Source organism: Bos taurus, chromosome 18 (assembly GCF_002263795.3).
Source record: "Bos taurus isolate L1 Dominette 01449 registration number 42190680 breed Hereford chromosome 18, ARS-UCD2.0, whole genome shotgun sequence".
Lineage (NCBI taxonomy): Eukaryota > Metazoa > Chordata > Mammalia > Artiodactyla > Bovidae > Bos > Bos taurus.
The window spans coordinates 159,636-176,727 of NC_037345.1; the positions used below are offsets into that span (position 1 = coordinate 159,636).

Sequence of the window (17,092 nt, forward strand, 5' to 3'; positions counted from 1 at the left end):
TTACACCTATTGACAACTGTACTAGACACTTCTACAAACATTAATTAACTCACTAGCTGTAATTATTCTGGAGAGGCAAATGTTAAAAATATGAGTAAGCTACAGCCTTTTCACCATGTCTTTGGACTCTACTACTTGCTAAGAGTCAGACACGACTGAGCGACTTCACTTTCCCTTTTCACTTTCATGCACTGGAGAAGGAAATGGCAACCCACTCCAGTGTTCTTGCCTGGAGAATACCAGGGACGGGGCTGGTGGGCTGCCGTCTATGGGGTCACACAGAGTCGGACATACTGAAGCGACTTAGCAGCAGCAGCAGCAGCAGTCTTCTTACATCAAACCACATGTCTCTAGTACAAACATATCAATACAAAATAAGCTTCCTATTTCATTCATGGTACATACACTAATGGTAAATAAGCTAAAATTTAGAAAGCTCTTAAAAAACTATGAGATTATTTGCTGCTGCAATAACTTTCATTATCTCTCCATGTTTAAAATAGTAAGATGGGGAAAATACAATGAAAAACACTTAATAACTATCACTAAATATATATTATGCCATATCTATCACTGTTCTCAAAAGTTCCTTGTACTGATATAGGACACTCACAGAGCAGAGTGCTCATTTTCTCACAAGTAGAAAAATCACATCCAAAATGTGGTCTCTGAACTGCCTGTAGTTTACTCCTTATCATTAGGGGAAGAGATAAACTAACCTAACGATCAATCGAGGAAGCGAAATCATTACCAAAACCCAGAATATCTTTAATTGGTAGCGAGAGTTCCCCCCCCCCCCCATCCCTTGGTGCGGGGGAGGCACTTTTATAAGTTTATTCTAAAGAAATAACTTTTTAAAGTGTTCAAAAGTGTTTTTACAACTGATGTCGCAGTTTTTACAAAATGAAAAACAGTAAATGATGTGAAAAGGTCCTTGACAGGGTATTGGTTAAAGAAATGACAGTGGAGCCAAGAATGGACTCTGATTCAGACACTGAAGGTGTCTGCACTGCATGCACTACATGCATGGAGTGATGGACACATTCACTCCAAAGCAGAAGGACTTGGTCAGGTAGCACAGTCGATGGTGAACCATACATGGTCTTCCTTGCCTAAACCACAATCAGGGTGCCGGCTCCTCCAAGATAGTCACAAAAATTTGAGATTGATTCCTATGGAAAATATTAAAGGCCTCTCCTTGGATGAGGCCATCGTATGTCACTCCCTGACTGCTCTAGACAAATGGATTTGAATTATAAATACTACTTTCCTGACCTCTTCCCGAGAGCTTTTTGTTGTGGGAGATCTGCTGCTAGGACCTCGGGGATGGGACGCAGTCCATGTTTGAGAGGGACATCGGGTGTGGAAGCAAATTCCTCTGCTGTGAGATGCCACTCGAGAACTCTGCAGAAGGAAGGGCAACCAACTTTAAGAGGGTCTGGTTTCTACCAACTTCTGGAAAAAAAATCCCTGCATCTCTCGAGGACAACAGTTAACACCTGTCCTTGAGGTGTGGTAAGGAAGAATGCAGCTGGGAAAACTGGAGGCAGCTCTGAGCTGTTCATGGGGCAGGTGGACTGGAGGGCTTATGGGCACAGAGGGAGGGGGGTCTATGACCCTCAGCCATCTGCCAGATTGAAGGCCAGAGGCAAGTTGATGTAAAATTAGGCACGATGGTCCCTCCCAGTGCCCCTTCTCTTCTAGACCTATTCACTCATGAATGGTCTGTCAAGGCTGAAGGATCGGTTGCTTGAGGTGGGCTGAGAGCTTAACCTCCAGTTTCTACACCATTCTCAATCCTGTGGTTTCTCAGGATCTATTGTGTGAGCTACTGATGTGACCTCTTCCTCCCTCTGCTTGAAAAAGTGCACCCAGCATGTCAGGATCATACAATTCTTATTTCCGGCCTTGTTACTTTGGGAACTTTGAATTTCTTTTCTTTTGTTTTTAACAGTTAACCTAAAATTTCCTATAACACTAAACAAAATGACACTAAATAAATGGTATTTTTTTAAAAAGGGGATATTATAAGTAATATTGATAAAATCATGTTAGAAACTTGAAATTTTCACCAAAGATTACTCTACCTAATTCAGATTATTTCTCTCAGTTTTCACTTTCACTTCTACTGCTTGGAAAGTGAGTTCTAGGTGCTGTTTCACTTCAACTTCTTTACTATATTGGTCTTCTTTTCTTCTTAAATGCTCCCTCATTTTTTCATAAAACATCTCAGCATTTCTTCTATTCTCTTCTTCTTGCTTTAAGATGAATCTGCAAAATTTAAAACTCTTCTTAGAAAATCATGATATTATTCACTGCTGCAATAACTTTTGTTCCCTCTTCACAATGTTTAAAATAGTAAACATGGGGGGAATACAATGAAAAACACTTAATAATGGTCACTGTTTTCAGACAGAGTGTTAAGAATAAAACTGCATAAATTCTATCCTAATTTTCTCTTGAGAAAAATGGCTACTTCATAAATCTGCTAATGGGAATGTAAAGTAATATAAACTTTCCTAAGAATAGTTTAGAAATATAAATTACAGACCATTTTTAAGTTCTCATACTTTGACCAAATTATACAATATTATTAAAGAAAATGTATTTAAAATAATTAGAAAGGTAGAAATGAATTTATAGAAAAGGTGTTTCCTTGCAGTATTAAATAGAATACATAAAAGTGAAAAAACAACTGAAAGTCAATTTGGTAAATATTTAATGGGGTTTCCATTATAGTGGACTTCTGTATGCTCATGAAAATGATGATTTGGAAAAATATACATTAAGTTATTGGAAGCATTCACTGTTAAGAAAATGCTATATTATTTCCAAGAATTTCACACTCCACAATACTACTAACATTTTCTCCTCTGTAAAATCCTAGAGGATAAGTTAGTCATTATAACATGTCTACATCTCTGCAGTATTAAAGGAAACAATAGTTCAAATATTTTTTTTAATTAATTTTATTTTATTTTTAAACTTTACATAATTGTATTAGTTTTGCCAAATATCAAAATGAATCCACCACAGGTATACATGTGTTCCCCATCCTGAACCCTCCTCCCTCCTCCCTCCCCATACCATCCCTCAGGGGCGTCCCAGCACTAGCCCCAAGCATCCAGTATCGTGCATTGAACCTGGACTGGCATCTCGTTTCATACATGATATTTTACATGTTTCAATGCCATTCTCCCAAATCTTCCCACCCTCTCCCTCTCCCACAAAGTCCATAAGACTGTTCTATACGTCAGTGTCTCTTTTGCTGTCTCGTATACAGGGTTATCGTTACCATCTTTCTAAATTCCATATATATGCGTTAGTATACTGTATTGGTGTTTTTCCTTCTGGCTTACTTCACTCTGTATAATAGGCTCCAGTTTCATCCACCTCATTAGAACTGATTCAAATGTATTCTTTTTAATGGCTGAGTAATTTTAAAGCAAGGTGTACAGTACCTTAAGCTGCTGAGCTCTCGTTCCCACTCCACTTTCTGATGTTCTAACTGTGATTTCACTTCTTTCATTTCTGAGAGCTCTTTTTGTAGCCCACGAACCTTACTTTTCATCCTGTAAAATTCTCCTCTAAGTAGTTCACAGTGGCTTCTTTGAAAATCTACTAATCTTTCATGCAAAAGAATTGTATCCTGAATTTTCAACAAGCCAGCAGAACCTGCATGATGAAGAAAACAAAGATAGAAACAAACAAAAATTTATGTGAGTAATTTTTGAGTATAAAGGACTGTGCAATTCACGTTCACTCGTCCATGCCCTGAACAAGTATTAAGGGTCTATAATGTGGAAGATATTATTCCAAAGCTCTGAAAATAAAACAGATGCCCCTGGGTTTTGTTTAGCTTGAAGTCTAGTAGAAGACAAAGAAAAATAAAATAATTATGAGTTCAGATAGATACTCTAAGAAAAGAGAGTTCTATGATCATATAACAGAACTTGACATAGACTGGGTCCAGGAAAGATTTCTCTGGGGAAGAGATGTCACACTGAGAAATGAAGGATGAGCAGAAAGTAGTAAGTAGAGTAGGAAGAACAACCCCGTGGGCAGTCTGCAGCTGCCATTATGTTTTTAACCAAGATAGAGTAAACAGCTACTGATTTACCTTCCTGAGTGGAGCGAGCAAAAACAACACCTACAAAATACATTAAACAATTATTTTCATGATAAAGGACTTCAGGGAATGAAAGACAATCCTGGAAACACATGAGGTTAGCCTAAGGAATGCCCCAGCTCACTGCCTTGAGAGAATTTCCAGGCCCCAACACAGGGAGAAGGAATGGAAGCTGAGTTAGCCAGACTTCCTGACAGGAGGTGATGAAGCTGACAGTCTGGTGAACCAAAATGGGCAGAGATCACAGATTAGAACCATAGAGAGGAGATAGGGGAACAGAGAGAAAAAGGACCCTGGAGATCTGAGGAGGAGCCCCTCGGGTATTCAGCAGAGGAAAGAACAGAGCCCATCTGGGAGAAACCACCTGAGACCAGGAAGAAACCGTCTGAAAAGACTATAGGAACCTGTGACTGGTGCTCACTCAGTCCCAGGAATTCTATCTATTCTCATGAGCTGCTGCTGCTGCTGCTAAGTCGCTTCAGTCATGTCCGACTCTGGGCGACCCCATAGACAGCAGCCTACCAGGCACTGCCATCCCTGGGATTCTCCAGGCAAGAACACTGGAGTGGGTTGCCATTTCCTTCTCCAATTCTCATGAGCTAGGCTGGAAAATTCCTAGATTTTCCTAGCAGAATGAACAGAGTAGTCAGCAAGATCTTGCCCCCAAGGCAGGAAATAATCAGTCCTAGCCCCAGAGCCCCTCTGGATGCACCTATCGAATCATGAGCAAGAGCCAAAGAAGGATCTCTGGAAAACTCTCAATATTTGGAAACTAAATCACACGGGTCTAAATAACCCTTGGATCAAAAAGGTAATGAAAAGAGAAAGTACAAAGTATTTTGAACTGAAGGAAAATGAAAACGTTAAGACCAGCAGACATTTTAGGGAACTGACAAGCTGATTCTAGAATTCATGTAGAAAGAAGGGTGAAAACTAAAACCAGATGGAACCACACAATTGTGACCTTTAACCACGCAACAAAGAGAGGCAACAGTTGGGCTTGAAGCAAGGGGGTAGCATGATGAGATCTGAATGTTTAAAAATAGGCAATAATTACAGTTGCTGTGCAGACCGAGGTTCTGCCAGGTAGAGTGGCATGGAAAGAAGTCCTGAGATTATTTCAGTTGCTCTAGGAGGAAAATGATGCTGACCTGACCGTGGGTGAAGGCATAGGAAAGAAGAAGAGTCAACAGAAGGTACAGTGAGTGAGAGTATCATAGGCCTGTGTCTCAGAGTATACACTCACTTTCATATCCTTTTAATGCAAATCAAACTTCTGAGATGCACAGCACTGTAATATATCCCTGGCTGTACAGCAGTACTGACAAGGTGTGCATATATCACTACTCTATACACAGACAGGCTTTCCATTAACATTTACACTGTGGTCCTACCTTTACACCCCACGTTGAGAGGTTCTATTTGCAACGTGTAATTCGTAGAGTAAAGCACGTCACCATCCTCAGAAACAGTCTCGGACGACTGAGTTAAGTCATCCAGTTCATTCACATAATTAATTTGTTCTTTGACCTACACAGAGGAGCCTGGTAGGCTGCAGTCCATGAGGTCGCTAAGAGTCAGACATGACTAAGTGACTTCACTTTGACTTTTCACCTTCATGCACTAGAGAAGGAAGTGGCAGCCCACTCCAGTGTTCTTGCCTGAAGAAACCCAGGGACAGGGGAGTCTAGTGGGCTGCCATCCATGGGGTCGCACAGAGTCGAACACGACTGAAGTGACTTAGCAGCTTAGCAGACCTACACATAAACAATACTGTTTCACAATGTCCTTAAAATCTATATAAATACACCAAGTGTACAGAGGTGATAAATCTCTGTATCAAAACAAAAACAGACATTTCTTAAAAGAAGAGATTTTTATCAAAAGAATAACTTTATAAACAGTGTTTCTAAATGATGTGTTCAAAGTAAACTTCTCTACAACAAAGGAAGATTTCCTATTTTACCACTATTCCTTTGACAAAGTATTTTCGACAAGGATAGTATTTTTGAAAGTTCATTTTTTTTTTTAACTATACTTTCTTCTTTTCATATGGTGTTTTCCTTGCAGGCCTAAAAGAACAAAGGATTCTTTTCAGGCTAATATTAAATATTCAAAAATACAAACAATACCTCAACTTTTCTTTTTTATATAAACCCTTTGCATTGGCAAGTAATTGTCTATAAAGGATGCAGAAATAAATAAGAGCAGCATTAAAGAACACAGAAAATATGTCAGTAATATTAATAAAGTATTAAAGTTAGATCCAAGGAAAAGGAAAAACATAAAGTTACTTGCATTGTGTAATAGGAAACAGTATACTAGTGTTTTGGGCACCTGTTCTTTTCCATAAGAACTAACTTTTATGGCAATACGACCTATCTGGGAGGTATTTCTTCAGTTCTTCTAAGAAAGGAATCCATTTGAATAACCAAGATATTAGCTTTTTGAGGACTTCCTATGCATTGGCCATTCATTATTAGAAGCACCTGACATGTCCTAAAGGCATTTTCATCCCCACAATCATTCTGGGAGATAGGTATAGGAAGAAATGGAGCTCACAAAGGCTGAGGAACTTGCCCAAGCCCACTCATCATGTCACCAACAAACCCAGAATTCAAAGCCACGAAGTCTGGCTTCTACACTGCTCTTCCAAAATATGCTGAGAAAGTAATACTGAAAAGTCTTTTTAAATAATACAATAGCAAATGAATCAATAGTATTATTTCAGGTCTAGCTATAGCTATAAATAATGATTTCTGAATCTTAAAACATATTTCTCAAAAATTAAAAAGACTTCAGAGGTAGGCAAGCCTGCAAATCTACTGTCAATAAAGTTTTCTTTTCTGTAAAGAAATTCATCAATAGGCATTCATTCACCCATTCTGCTGTTTCTTCATGCATCTGATGTACATGTATTGAGCACACAATATGTGTTAATGACACGCTTAGTAAAGGAAGCACGGGTTTTGTCATTTAGATCTTTATCATGCAAAAGGAATAATTTGTGAAAGATTGTTAATAATGTTTTTCTATTGAATATAAACAAAATATTTCCCTTTTCCCTGGAATCTATAAACAACTATGAAGTTAATATGATGTGATGTTTCAGAGCACCTTACAAAATCATAGCTACTCATCATGTTACTGTCAACTAGAATCATCAAGGAATGACCATATCCTATTCAGTATAGCCTAAGTGTTTGTAAATTCACAATTATGTATTTTTGAAAATCTATATATGATAGAATTAATTTAAGCAATCATCTGCATATTCCATTACATAGAAATATTACACTTCAGAACCAATGAACAAGCCCTTACCATAAAACTACACATGAACAGAAGTAGTATGTACAATTAGTTCACTGCAATAGTTTAAAGACAATGTCATACAATCAATAAGCTTTCTAGTATTGGAAATGCAAACAAGACTAAACTAAATAAACACGCCATCTACTGGCTCATTTCCAATAACATGCTGCTGCTACTGCTAAGTCACTTCATTCGTGTCCGACTCTGTGTGACCCCATAGACGGCAGCCCACCAGACTCCCCCGTCCCTGGGATTCACCAGGCAAGAACACTGGAGTGGGTTGCCATTTCCTTCTCCAATGCATGAAATTGAAAAGTGAAAGTGAAGTCACTCAGTAGTGTCTGACTCCTAGTGACCCCATGGACTGCAGCCTACCAGGCTCCTCCATCCATGGGATTTGCCAGGCAACAGTACTGGAGTGGGGTGCCATTGCCTTCTCCCTCCAATAGCATACATACTCTAAAAGCTCCCTTCTTAACATAAAACAAGTAACAACTGTGAACTCCACATTCCTCTTCAGTTACCATCCAGTTCTTCATTGCCTATCCCAATAACATTCCCTACTGAATGTTTAGGTGTATTCATTACAGTCCAGCTTGTCCAAGGGGACTATTTACTGAAAGGACTTCCTGGCCAAAGGTATTGGTCCTCACCTTAACCTTTCAGCAGTGTTTATCCACTAGAGTTGAGCAATCTCTTGTCTTGGCCTGAGCACTCTATAATGCTGCTCTATTTCTAGAAGAAGTATTCAGTGCTAATATTTCTTTCCCTACAAACAAGGAATCTGGAGAATGTACCTGTCATCAACCCGATCCACTTCCCTTAAAATGCTGTCATCATTCACATGCAGCAGACCACCAGTCAGGTCTTTTCAAATATTGGCGCAATCACACTTTCTTCCGGTGTCCATTTGTCATCATTCTTTTTCTTTACTTCCTTCCTGTGCAAACCAGGATCTCTACTTTAAAAAGTCCACAAAAAAGCCAATGTTTTCTAATAATTCAACTGATAAAGAATAAAAAAACAACCAATTCTTATAAAATTCCAACTCTTACCCATCTTAAGTCATTGATTAATTCACAAGACAGTTATAGAGTACCAACCATATGCAAGAAAACAAATTCTTCCTTCAAACGCAGATATGATTATGTACACTATGATATATAAAACTTGACATATGAAAGTGATAAGTGAAATAAGGAAGGATTTGCAGAAGAAGTGAAGAGAGGAGGTCATGAGAAACAGAAAAGGGAGAAAATCATTCTACTTGGAGATTCAAATGTGAACACAAACATCAGGCACAGGGCATCTGGGTTCTTTCTGAGGAACCTGGAAGGAAGAGCACAAAATACATGGAAGAGAATAGAGAGATGCATCTGGAAAGACACTGAGAAGAACCTCAAGGGCTACACTACAAACCTGGAGTCCACTGGCTAAACGCCTTGACTCTTAGACATGGGAGTCATAAGTAGATTTACACTATATTTTTTGTTTTGCTTCTAAATATAATAATGGTGAATTTAGGGACTTCCCTGGTGGTCCAGTGCTTAGGACTCCACCTACCAATAAAGGGGGAAGGTGTTCCATTCCTGGTCAGGGAAGATCCCGCATGCCATGGCGCAACTAAACCATGCTACACAGCTACTGGAGCCAGCACCCTAGAGCCCACACTCAGCATCAAGAGAAGACACCACACTGAGAAGCCCAAGCACTGTGGCAAAGACCCAGCACAGCCAAAAATAAATGAAAAAAAGAATTCACAGAAAAAAGCCACATTTAATTTAGGTGGTATTTTAAATGACATGAGGCATATATACCATGAAAGAAGGAACCAAGGAAATATTTGGCCAGGGGAGGAGAGCTCACTTTTAAACCACCCGCATGATGCGACAGCAGCATCACGGCTGAAAGACCGTTGCCTCATTGGTTCTCCTGCCACCATCAGCAATTTGGCCTCCCTCCATGGACAACCTCAAAGTACTAGGAGAGAAAAACCTGTCAGCCAAGAGTACTCTTTCCAGAAAAGTTGTCTTTCAGAAATGAAAGAGAAATAAAAACTGTCCCAGACAAAGCAAACCTGATGGAGTTCATCACCACTAGTCCCGCCTCATGAGAAATGCTGAAAGAAGTCCTCAAACTGAAATGAAAGGATGTTCATTAGTGACAAAACAAATTTAAATATACAACACACTGATTAAGGCAAATATGCAGTCAAATCCAGAATACTCTTATATGTAACATGGTGGTATGTTAACAAAGGAACTCTAGTAATAAGGCTAAAGGACAAGAATATTAAAAATAACCATATCTCTAGTAAAATATAAAATCTGTACATCACAAACATTAGCTCAAGTTAGAAATTATTTTATAGGAACATAACAAGGGATGTGCTGTTAAATATTGATATAGGATTACCTATCAGAACCCTCATTCGGCATAGCAGGAAACTCCTGGTTGCTGTTTCCTCCACTCTTTCTCTGCTGAAACAATCCACTCTCATCAGCAGCATCACATATGTTCTCTGATACTTCCACTTCACTACTTTTGTGTTTCTTTTCTTCTTCAACCTTTAATGGAAGTTTGACACTAAGAATAATTGCTATGTAGTGATTATAAAGACCTTTGTTTTCAATTTTATTATTTGATTCAGTGCTCACCCTGAATTTAAGTGATAAAAATATTTTTGGGTTTATTTTAATTTTATCACTTACAAGTCACTGAAATTTTTGTAAAATCTGCTCCTATCTGTTTGAGGAAAAGACAATTTCCCCAAAATTTCAAAAATGGCTTTCTTAATAAGATGCAATTATTCATATTCAGTCTTCCCCATCTGATGGGCAGAGACGATGAAATAAAAAGACAAAGACACAAAATCTGTCCTCTTTGGTCTTTACTACCTGGATTTTCCATTAAACAGCCAGATATAGAGGATGTGACACCTTCGCACCTCAGAAAGGAAACAATCTTCTCTCTGCACTAAAGCTATTCTTTCCCCTCTGCCTTTTACAATTCTTTTTTCACTTGGATCCAGGAGATAGCAAAAAAGTGACGATGTTCACTAAATTAAATGAAGCAGAGTTTACCAAAACACAAGGAGCAGAATGAAACTGAGGAGTTGTTAGGTAGTGCGGAATTCTGGAATATAAGTAATGCTTCCCAATTCTACATTCAATAACCATCAAACCTTACAGCTAGAGGGTATAGAGATAATTACCTAGCATTGCCCCACTATTTACCAAAAACAGCAATAAAATCAAAAAAATGTTCAAGGTTTTGTTTAAGGCCCTAATCTGGCACTCCCTAGCATTTTATGGCACCAAAAAAGATGATACAATTCTGGAACGTTGAATGTTATATATTACCAAATGAATTCATCAGATTAATCAGATAAGTTAAAAGCATGACTGTGGCACAGTAACTCAATGCCTTAGTTGGGGGTAGGGCTCATCTCCTTTTTTTTTTTTTTTTAAATGGGAGAATACATAGAGTTTTTTTGTTTCTTTTTTTGTTTGTTTGTTTTGTCTTTTTGTGTGTTGTTCAAACTCAGTCAAAGCACCTCTTACACAAAACAGCAAACAAACAATTTTAAAAACCTATTACTGAAGAAAGAAAAATCTCACAGCATCTCAGAACTCAGTCTTCTCCTTTGTAGATAAACACTTATTATTTTTTTTCTTTTTTGCTCAGGGTTTATACTACCTATGGGCTTCCCTGGTGGCTCAAATATTAAAGAATCCACCTGCAATGGGGGAGACCTGAGTTCAATCCCTGGGTTAGGAAGATCCTCTGGAGAAGGGAACAGCTAGCTGCTCTGGTATTCTTTCTGGCCTGGGGAATTCCATGGGCAGAGGAGCCTGGCAGGTTACAGTCCAAGGGTTTGAAAAGATTTGGACATGACTGAGTAATTATCACACACACATGCACACACATGGGTGCACATACACACACACACACACACACACATACACTATTTATGTAATAAAATCACACATGTCAAATCTTTCTACATTTTAGTAAACAACATAATGGAAAGGTCTGTCTCAAAAGAAACATCTGAGAGTGCTGATTAAAGCATATGTGGGAGCACATGTATTTATTATTAAAAAGATCCTGAAGAGGCCATGCTGGAAATCTAAGTGCCCAGTGATTGCAGAAAGCAGAGAAGATCACACATAGTCAACCACAATGAAGAGATTAGAGGGAACACATGTTCATGTCCCATCTCTCAGTCAGTGCTTTCTTCCCATTCTATGGAAATATAACTTATATTTAACCCAACAGTGTTAAAGGGGGGGGAAAAAAGATGCAAAACCCTAGCTGATTATTCTTCTTAAGCAATTTCCTTGGTGCTTATTCTAGCTCAAAAGACCACATGGTACATAGGTAAATGAGTTTCCCAGTCCATATGAAGACTGACAGAGAAGAATTAGATATGAAAATTGATTGAAGGATAAAAGCCATGAAAATAGTTTCCTGAATTCCTGTTATTGAGGTAATAATCTATTTCTACAAAATTACCTCTTTGGATGACCCCACTTTATCCATAAATGGAAAATCAAAATGGACCACATCATCAAGAAAGAGAAAAACCAAAGCAAGAGAAAATGAGAAGCTCTTTTGGAAGTTACATTTTCTTTTTCCAGAGCCAGCAACTCTACTTGAAACATGTCTATTTCATTCTTAAACCTCTGCATATCCTTCTCTAATTCACTTACATACATTTCAGATGTGCTGTGACTATTAGGTGGAGAAGAATCCCCATTTTCTAATTCGGGTTCCATGCTTTTATTGTCACTACTGCTGCAATTATCTGCATGCAGTGGCTTCTGGAACCAGTCCTGTATTGCTTTATTTTTCAGATCAGTATTTTAACAACAGCAAGGGGAACGTGAATTTTTATTTGAATTCTATGTTTCATCTAACCAGAGTAGACAAGTCACAGACTAGAATGACATGCCTGTCCCGTGTATAATTTCCGATTAGTGGGATCTTGCCTCATATTTTGTGACATTTGCATATCAATCTCTTGATCTTTCACTTCAAATATAACTACCGGCTCCCCTACTTTTTTATTTTCTGTATCATTATAAAAACTCTCCTCAATTTTCATAAACACATGTCCAATGTCTAGTTGATAATTTTCAAAGTCTACTTTATTTTCAGGGAAACAAAGCTTTGAAGATGACTGACAAGTCTATCCAAGGGACCCAGAGTTTACAGACCACGGAAAAACATTTTTGAGACTGGGTTCTTTTTGTTCAGGAAATGTTTGGAATACTAGAGAGACAGATACTCCAAATGCATCTTTTCCTCACAATCAGGTATATTATTTGTGAGATTAAGAACTATTTCCTTTTGGTTTGCTTCTTATTTAGGGTTATCACGTAGTCGGTATTTTGGTATTCCTCACAAAATTTCACTGAACTTCTGCTTTAACTCATTTGTGATGGGTGTTAACTTATCTTTTCATTCTAATTTGCTTGTTTGATACACTTTTTTATCATACAGTACTACACCAGATATTGAAATTTACAGTTTTACATACCTGTGCATGGTTATTCTCATCTTCAAGTTTTTCTTGTTCTTCCTCTGTTATCATTTCCAAGTCTTGACATATCTGCATGTTTAGTTAAAGTTACTTAGAATGTTTAGATAAAAGACATAATCCTCATTTAAAACAGAGACCTAAAATGTTGTATGAAACAACAGATTAAATCGATCTTAATCTTCAGCTGAATATTTACTTCTTTAAGAACTACTTCCAATGACCTGAAAACTTCAACAAACCATTTGGGAAATACCAGATGTCACCAGGTTACAGGAACACAAACAGCTCAAAGATTCAGTCACAGATTGATCCAAACAGCAGTGAACAAAACAATCAGAAACCAAACAAAATACAGGACAGACATATAAAGTCATCATACATTCTCTTCTCTACTTTCTAACAGGACCTTTTAACAACATGCCAAGCAGCAACTGCAACATTATTCATAGTTTACAAAATTCCTCTTACTTTTTAGCTTTTATCAGTTCCTTCATCTGAAATGCTTCCCTATACTCTTCTGACAAATTACTTTTCATCTTTTAAGGCTCAACCTGCTTTGTGAAGTTGTCTTTGATTACTGCCATCTTTCCCCTGATAAAGAGGTACGCCTTTCCTTGTAGCTCCCTTAGTACTTTAAAGATTTTTCTAGTGTATCTTTCTAGATTTTTCTAGTGATAGATATAGATCTGAACTGTAAATTATTTCTTTACATGTCTATCCTCTTGGTTCCTAGACTGCAGGGGACAAGCTCTTAAAAGTCGCCTCGGTATATATAGCATTTTTTTTAAATTTATTTTTTTTATTGAAGGATAACTGCTTTACAGAATTTTGTTGTTTTCTGTCAAACCTCAACATGAATCAGCCATAGGTACACATATATCCCCCGTTTTGAACCCCCTTCTCATCTCCCTCCCCATCCAACACCTCTAGGTTGATACAGAGCCCCAGTGTCTCTTATTCAATAACTATTTCTCAGGTTTCTGCTCAGTACTAGACATTGGAGTTTCACGACAAATGTATAAAAAGGTGTCAGGGATGATGGCTTTTCTGGAGATAATGCCTGAGTGCAGACTTACACAGTTCAAGGGAACAGAGGGCAGGAGAGGGAGAACATTTAAGGCTGTAGCAAGATGGGGAGAGGAACACACACATCACAGGGTAGATATTTGTCCAAAGTGAAGGGATGGGACTGACTAAGGTCATGGCATCCAGTCCCATCACTTCATGGCAAAGAGATGGGGAAACAATGAGAACAGAAACAGACTTTATTTTCTTGGGCTCCAAAATCAATGCAGATGGTGACTGCAGTCATGAAATTAAAGGACACCTGCTCCTTGGAAGAAAAGATATGACAAACTTAGCATATTAAAAAGCAGAGGTGTTACTTTGCTGACAAAGGTCCGTCTAGTCAAAGCAAAGGCTTTTGCAGTAGTCATGTATGGATATGAGAGTTGGACCAAAAAGATTGAGCACCAAAGAACTGATGCTTTTCAACTGTGGTGTTCGGAAAGACTCATGACAGTCCTTTGGACTGCAAAGAGATCCAACCAGTCAATCCTAAACAAAATCAGTTCTGAACATTCATTGGAAAGACTGACTCTGGTGCTGAAACTCCAGTACTTTGGCCACCCGATTCAAAGAGCTGACTCATTAGAAAAGACCCTGATGCTGGGAAAGGTTGAAGTCAGGAGGAAAAGGGAATGACAGAAGATGTGATGGTTGCATAGTATCGCCAACTCCATGAACGTGAGTTAAGCAAGCACAGGAGATGGTGAAGCACAGGGAAGCCTGGTGTGCTGCAGTCCATGGGGCCATGTAGAATCAGATACAACTGAGTGACTGAACAACAACAACAGGAACAAGTGATAAGGGTGCCAGCAGCAGTTCAGAATTCTAGAGCAAAGGACTGAAAGGGCTAGAGATAGAGGGTCAGGCATAAGTCAGTTATGAGAGCATCAACAGTGCTTTAAGATGTCTAGACATTAATGTGACTCAGAGTGCCTCATAGTCACGTGTGCTTTTGAGATTGGTGACCCTAAAGACCACGGGAGGGAGGAATCTGAAGGGCATACAAATAACCAGAGGAAGGTGAATCTGAAGGCATTGATACTGGGAATAACAAGGTAATGCAGGCCTGAACTGAGGGAGTGTTTACAGAAATATTTCGGATATAAAACTTTCAGGGTACAGTATAGAATACATCTTTAAGAAATCAATAAATGTACAAATCTAGGGATCCTAAAGGATAAAATAACTGCTCGCTATTTTATAAAATGTATTGACTGAGAAGAAAATGATCAACACAAACTGACTGAAGTGGCTTCTATCTATTTTGTAGTTTTCCTATCTCACATGGTCCAGTGTTGAAGGGACTCATGTAGGCATTTTTTTTTGAATTTGTTTTTCCTGGACCTACCAAGCTCATGGAGAGACAAGAGCAAATGACTCAGTTGTATAGATTACAAGAAAAAAAGACAAACATGTTGAGTTTAGAGCCTGTAGTCACTATTCTAGGAGATAACTGAGAATATTCTGTAAATGCAATGTGAGGATAGAAAAAATAAAGTACAGGAGTGAAAAAAGAAAGAGTGGATGATTGCTTACCATAGTCCTGACTGTATGACTGATTAAGGGCGCTAAATTAATTAGTATTTATGGACAACACTTTCTTAGACATGGTTACTCAATAAACTGGTAGAATCAGAATTGACTTTCTATATACTGCTTTTAAGTGATACACCATTCCTTTATACCAACCTTTCTTGTGAACTCTTAATTCATTACAAATACTAAAACAAGTTGATATACTATGTGGACACAGCTGAGAAGGAGGTACTATGTAGCAAATTTCCCATGACTCCCATTCCCACTGAGAAAGCCAATTCTAAAATACACGAAGTCACAGAAAACACAAAAAATATTTTAGTATTTGGTATCAGAGTTGTTTTTGCAGTTATACTGAATATAATCATGACTAATTCCTATGAATTAACAGCCACATAAAAACATTGGTAAGAAGTCCCGTTTTGAGAAGGCAGTCTCTAGATGGCTACTTAGTCTCCCAACTAGTCCCAGAGTTCTAAACGTAATCCTGCTACCCACTATCAGGTGTATGCTAAACACCAGCCTGAACGAACTTACGTTTTCCTAACTCTCTTTGTTATTTATTATATTACTATGGTCAGAGGGAGAACGCAAACACCTTGCTAAGAGGTATTGATTGGCTGTCGGCTGCGTAAAAGGAGTCAGCACAAGGTAGACTTTGCCATAGAATCTATCTAATTTGGAACCATCAGAAGGGTGGTAAGGCCATGTCCAGGTGGCCCACGGCTGAGTGCTCTGGGCTTCTGCATTACCTTCTTTGCTTCCTCTGTTTCCTGGCAGCTCCCACTTGCATAGCTGACGGAGCGAGTAATTCCCTACCAGGAACACTGCTACAGTCTTCATCTTCATTTTATCTATTATGGTCTTCTGTCCAAATTCTGTGGATGCTGACTTATTTTTGGTCATTGAACGGGACACCAACGCACACTGACCATCAACTTTCAAATGCCTGGCTCTTTGACAAGTCTCATTATTGAGGCTCAAAGCAGCAGAAGCCCCATTTTAAAAATGTGAAAACAAAGTCTCCACTTATTAGAATGTGAGAATACAACTCTGACTAACTAGTACAAAGTCTTTCTTCAGAGAATCTGTTCCATGCCCTCCTCTCCCCTGAAACTCACTAGTCCTTCACAGCTTACAGTATCTCACAGGTCACCATCATTCATGAAGAGATGTAAACTAGTGTGTCTCATTTCTTCTACTTTTTAATTGCCTAGTATTACTGATTTTGATTCACTCAACTGAACTCCCATATAGTAAACATCAATAGACATAAACAAAAGTTCCTTGTAATTCTCAATAATTTTTAGAAGTATAATAGGATCCTAAAGCCAACAATTCTCAGAATCACTGTTTCAAAAGATTATGTCCATCCAATAGTCATTAAAGTATGATTACTTCCCCTACTTCTAATAGTTAAAGATGCCACAAACTCACACACACACACACACACAAACACATCCACATACAAACATAGACACACACAGCCTGCTCAT

The 17,092-nt window shown here is 38.4% G+C and overlaps 1 pseudogene; it reads right to left on the bottom strand.

Annotated features, from left to right (window-relative positions):
• LOC100299850 (ankyrin repeat domain-containing protein 26-like) overlaps positions 1-17,092 on the bottom strand; it is a 44,018-nt pseudogene that overhangs the window by 2,565 nt on the left and 24,361 nt on the right.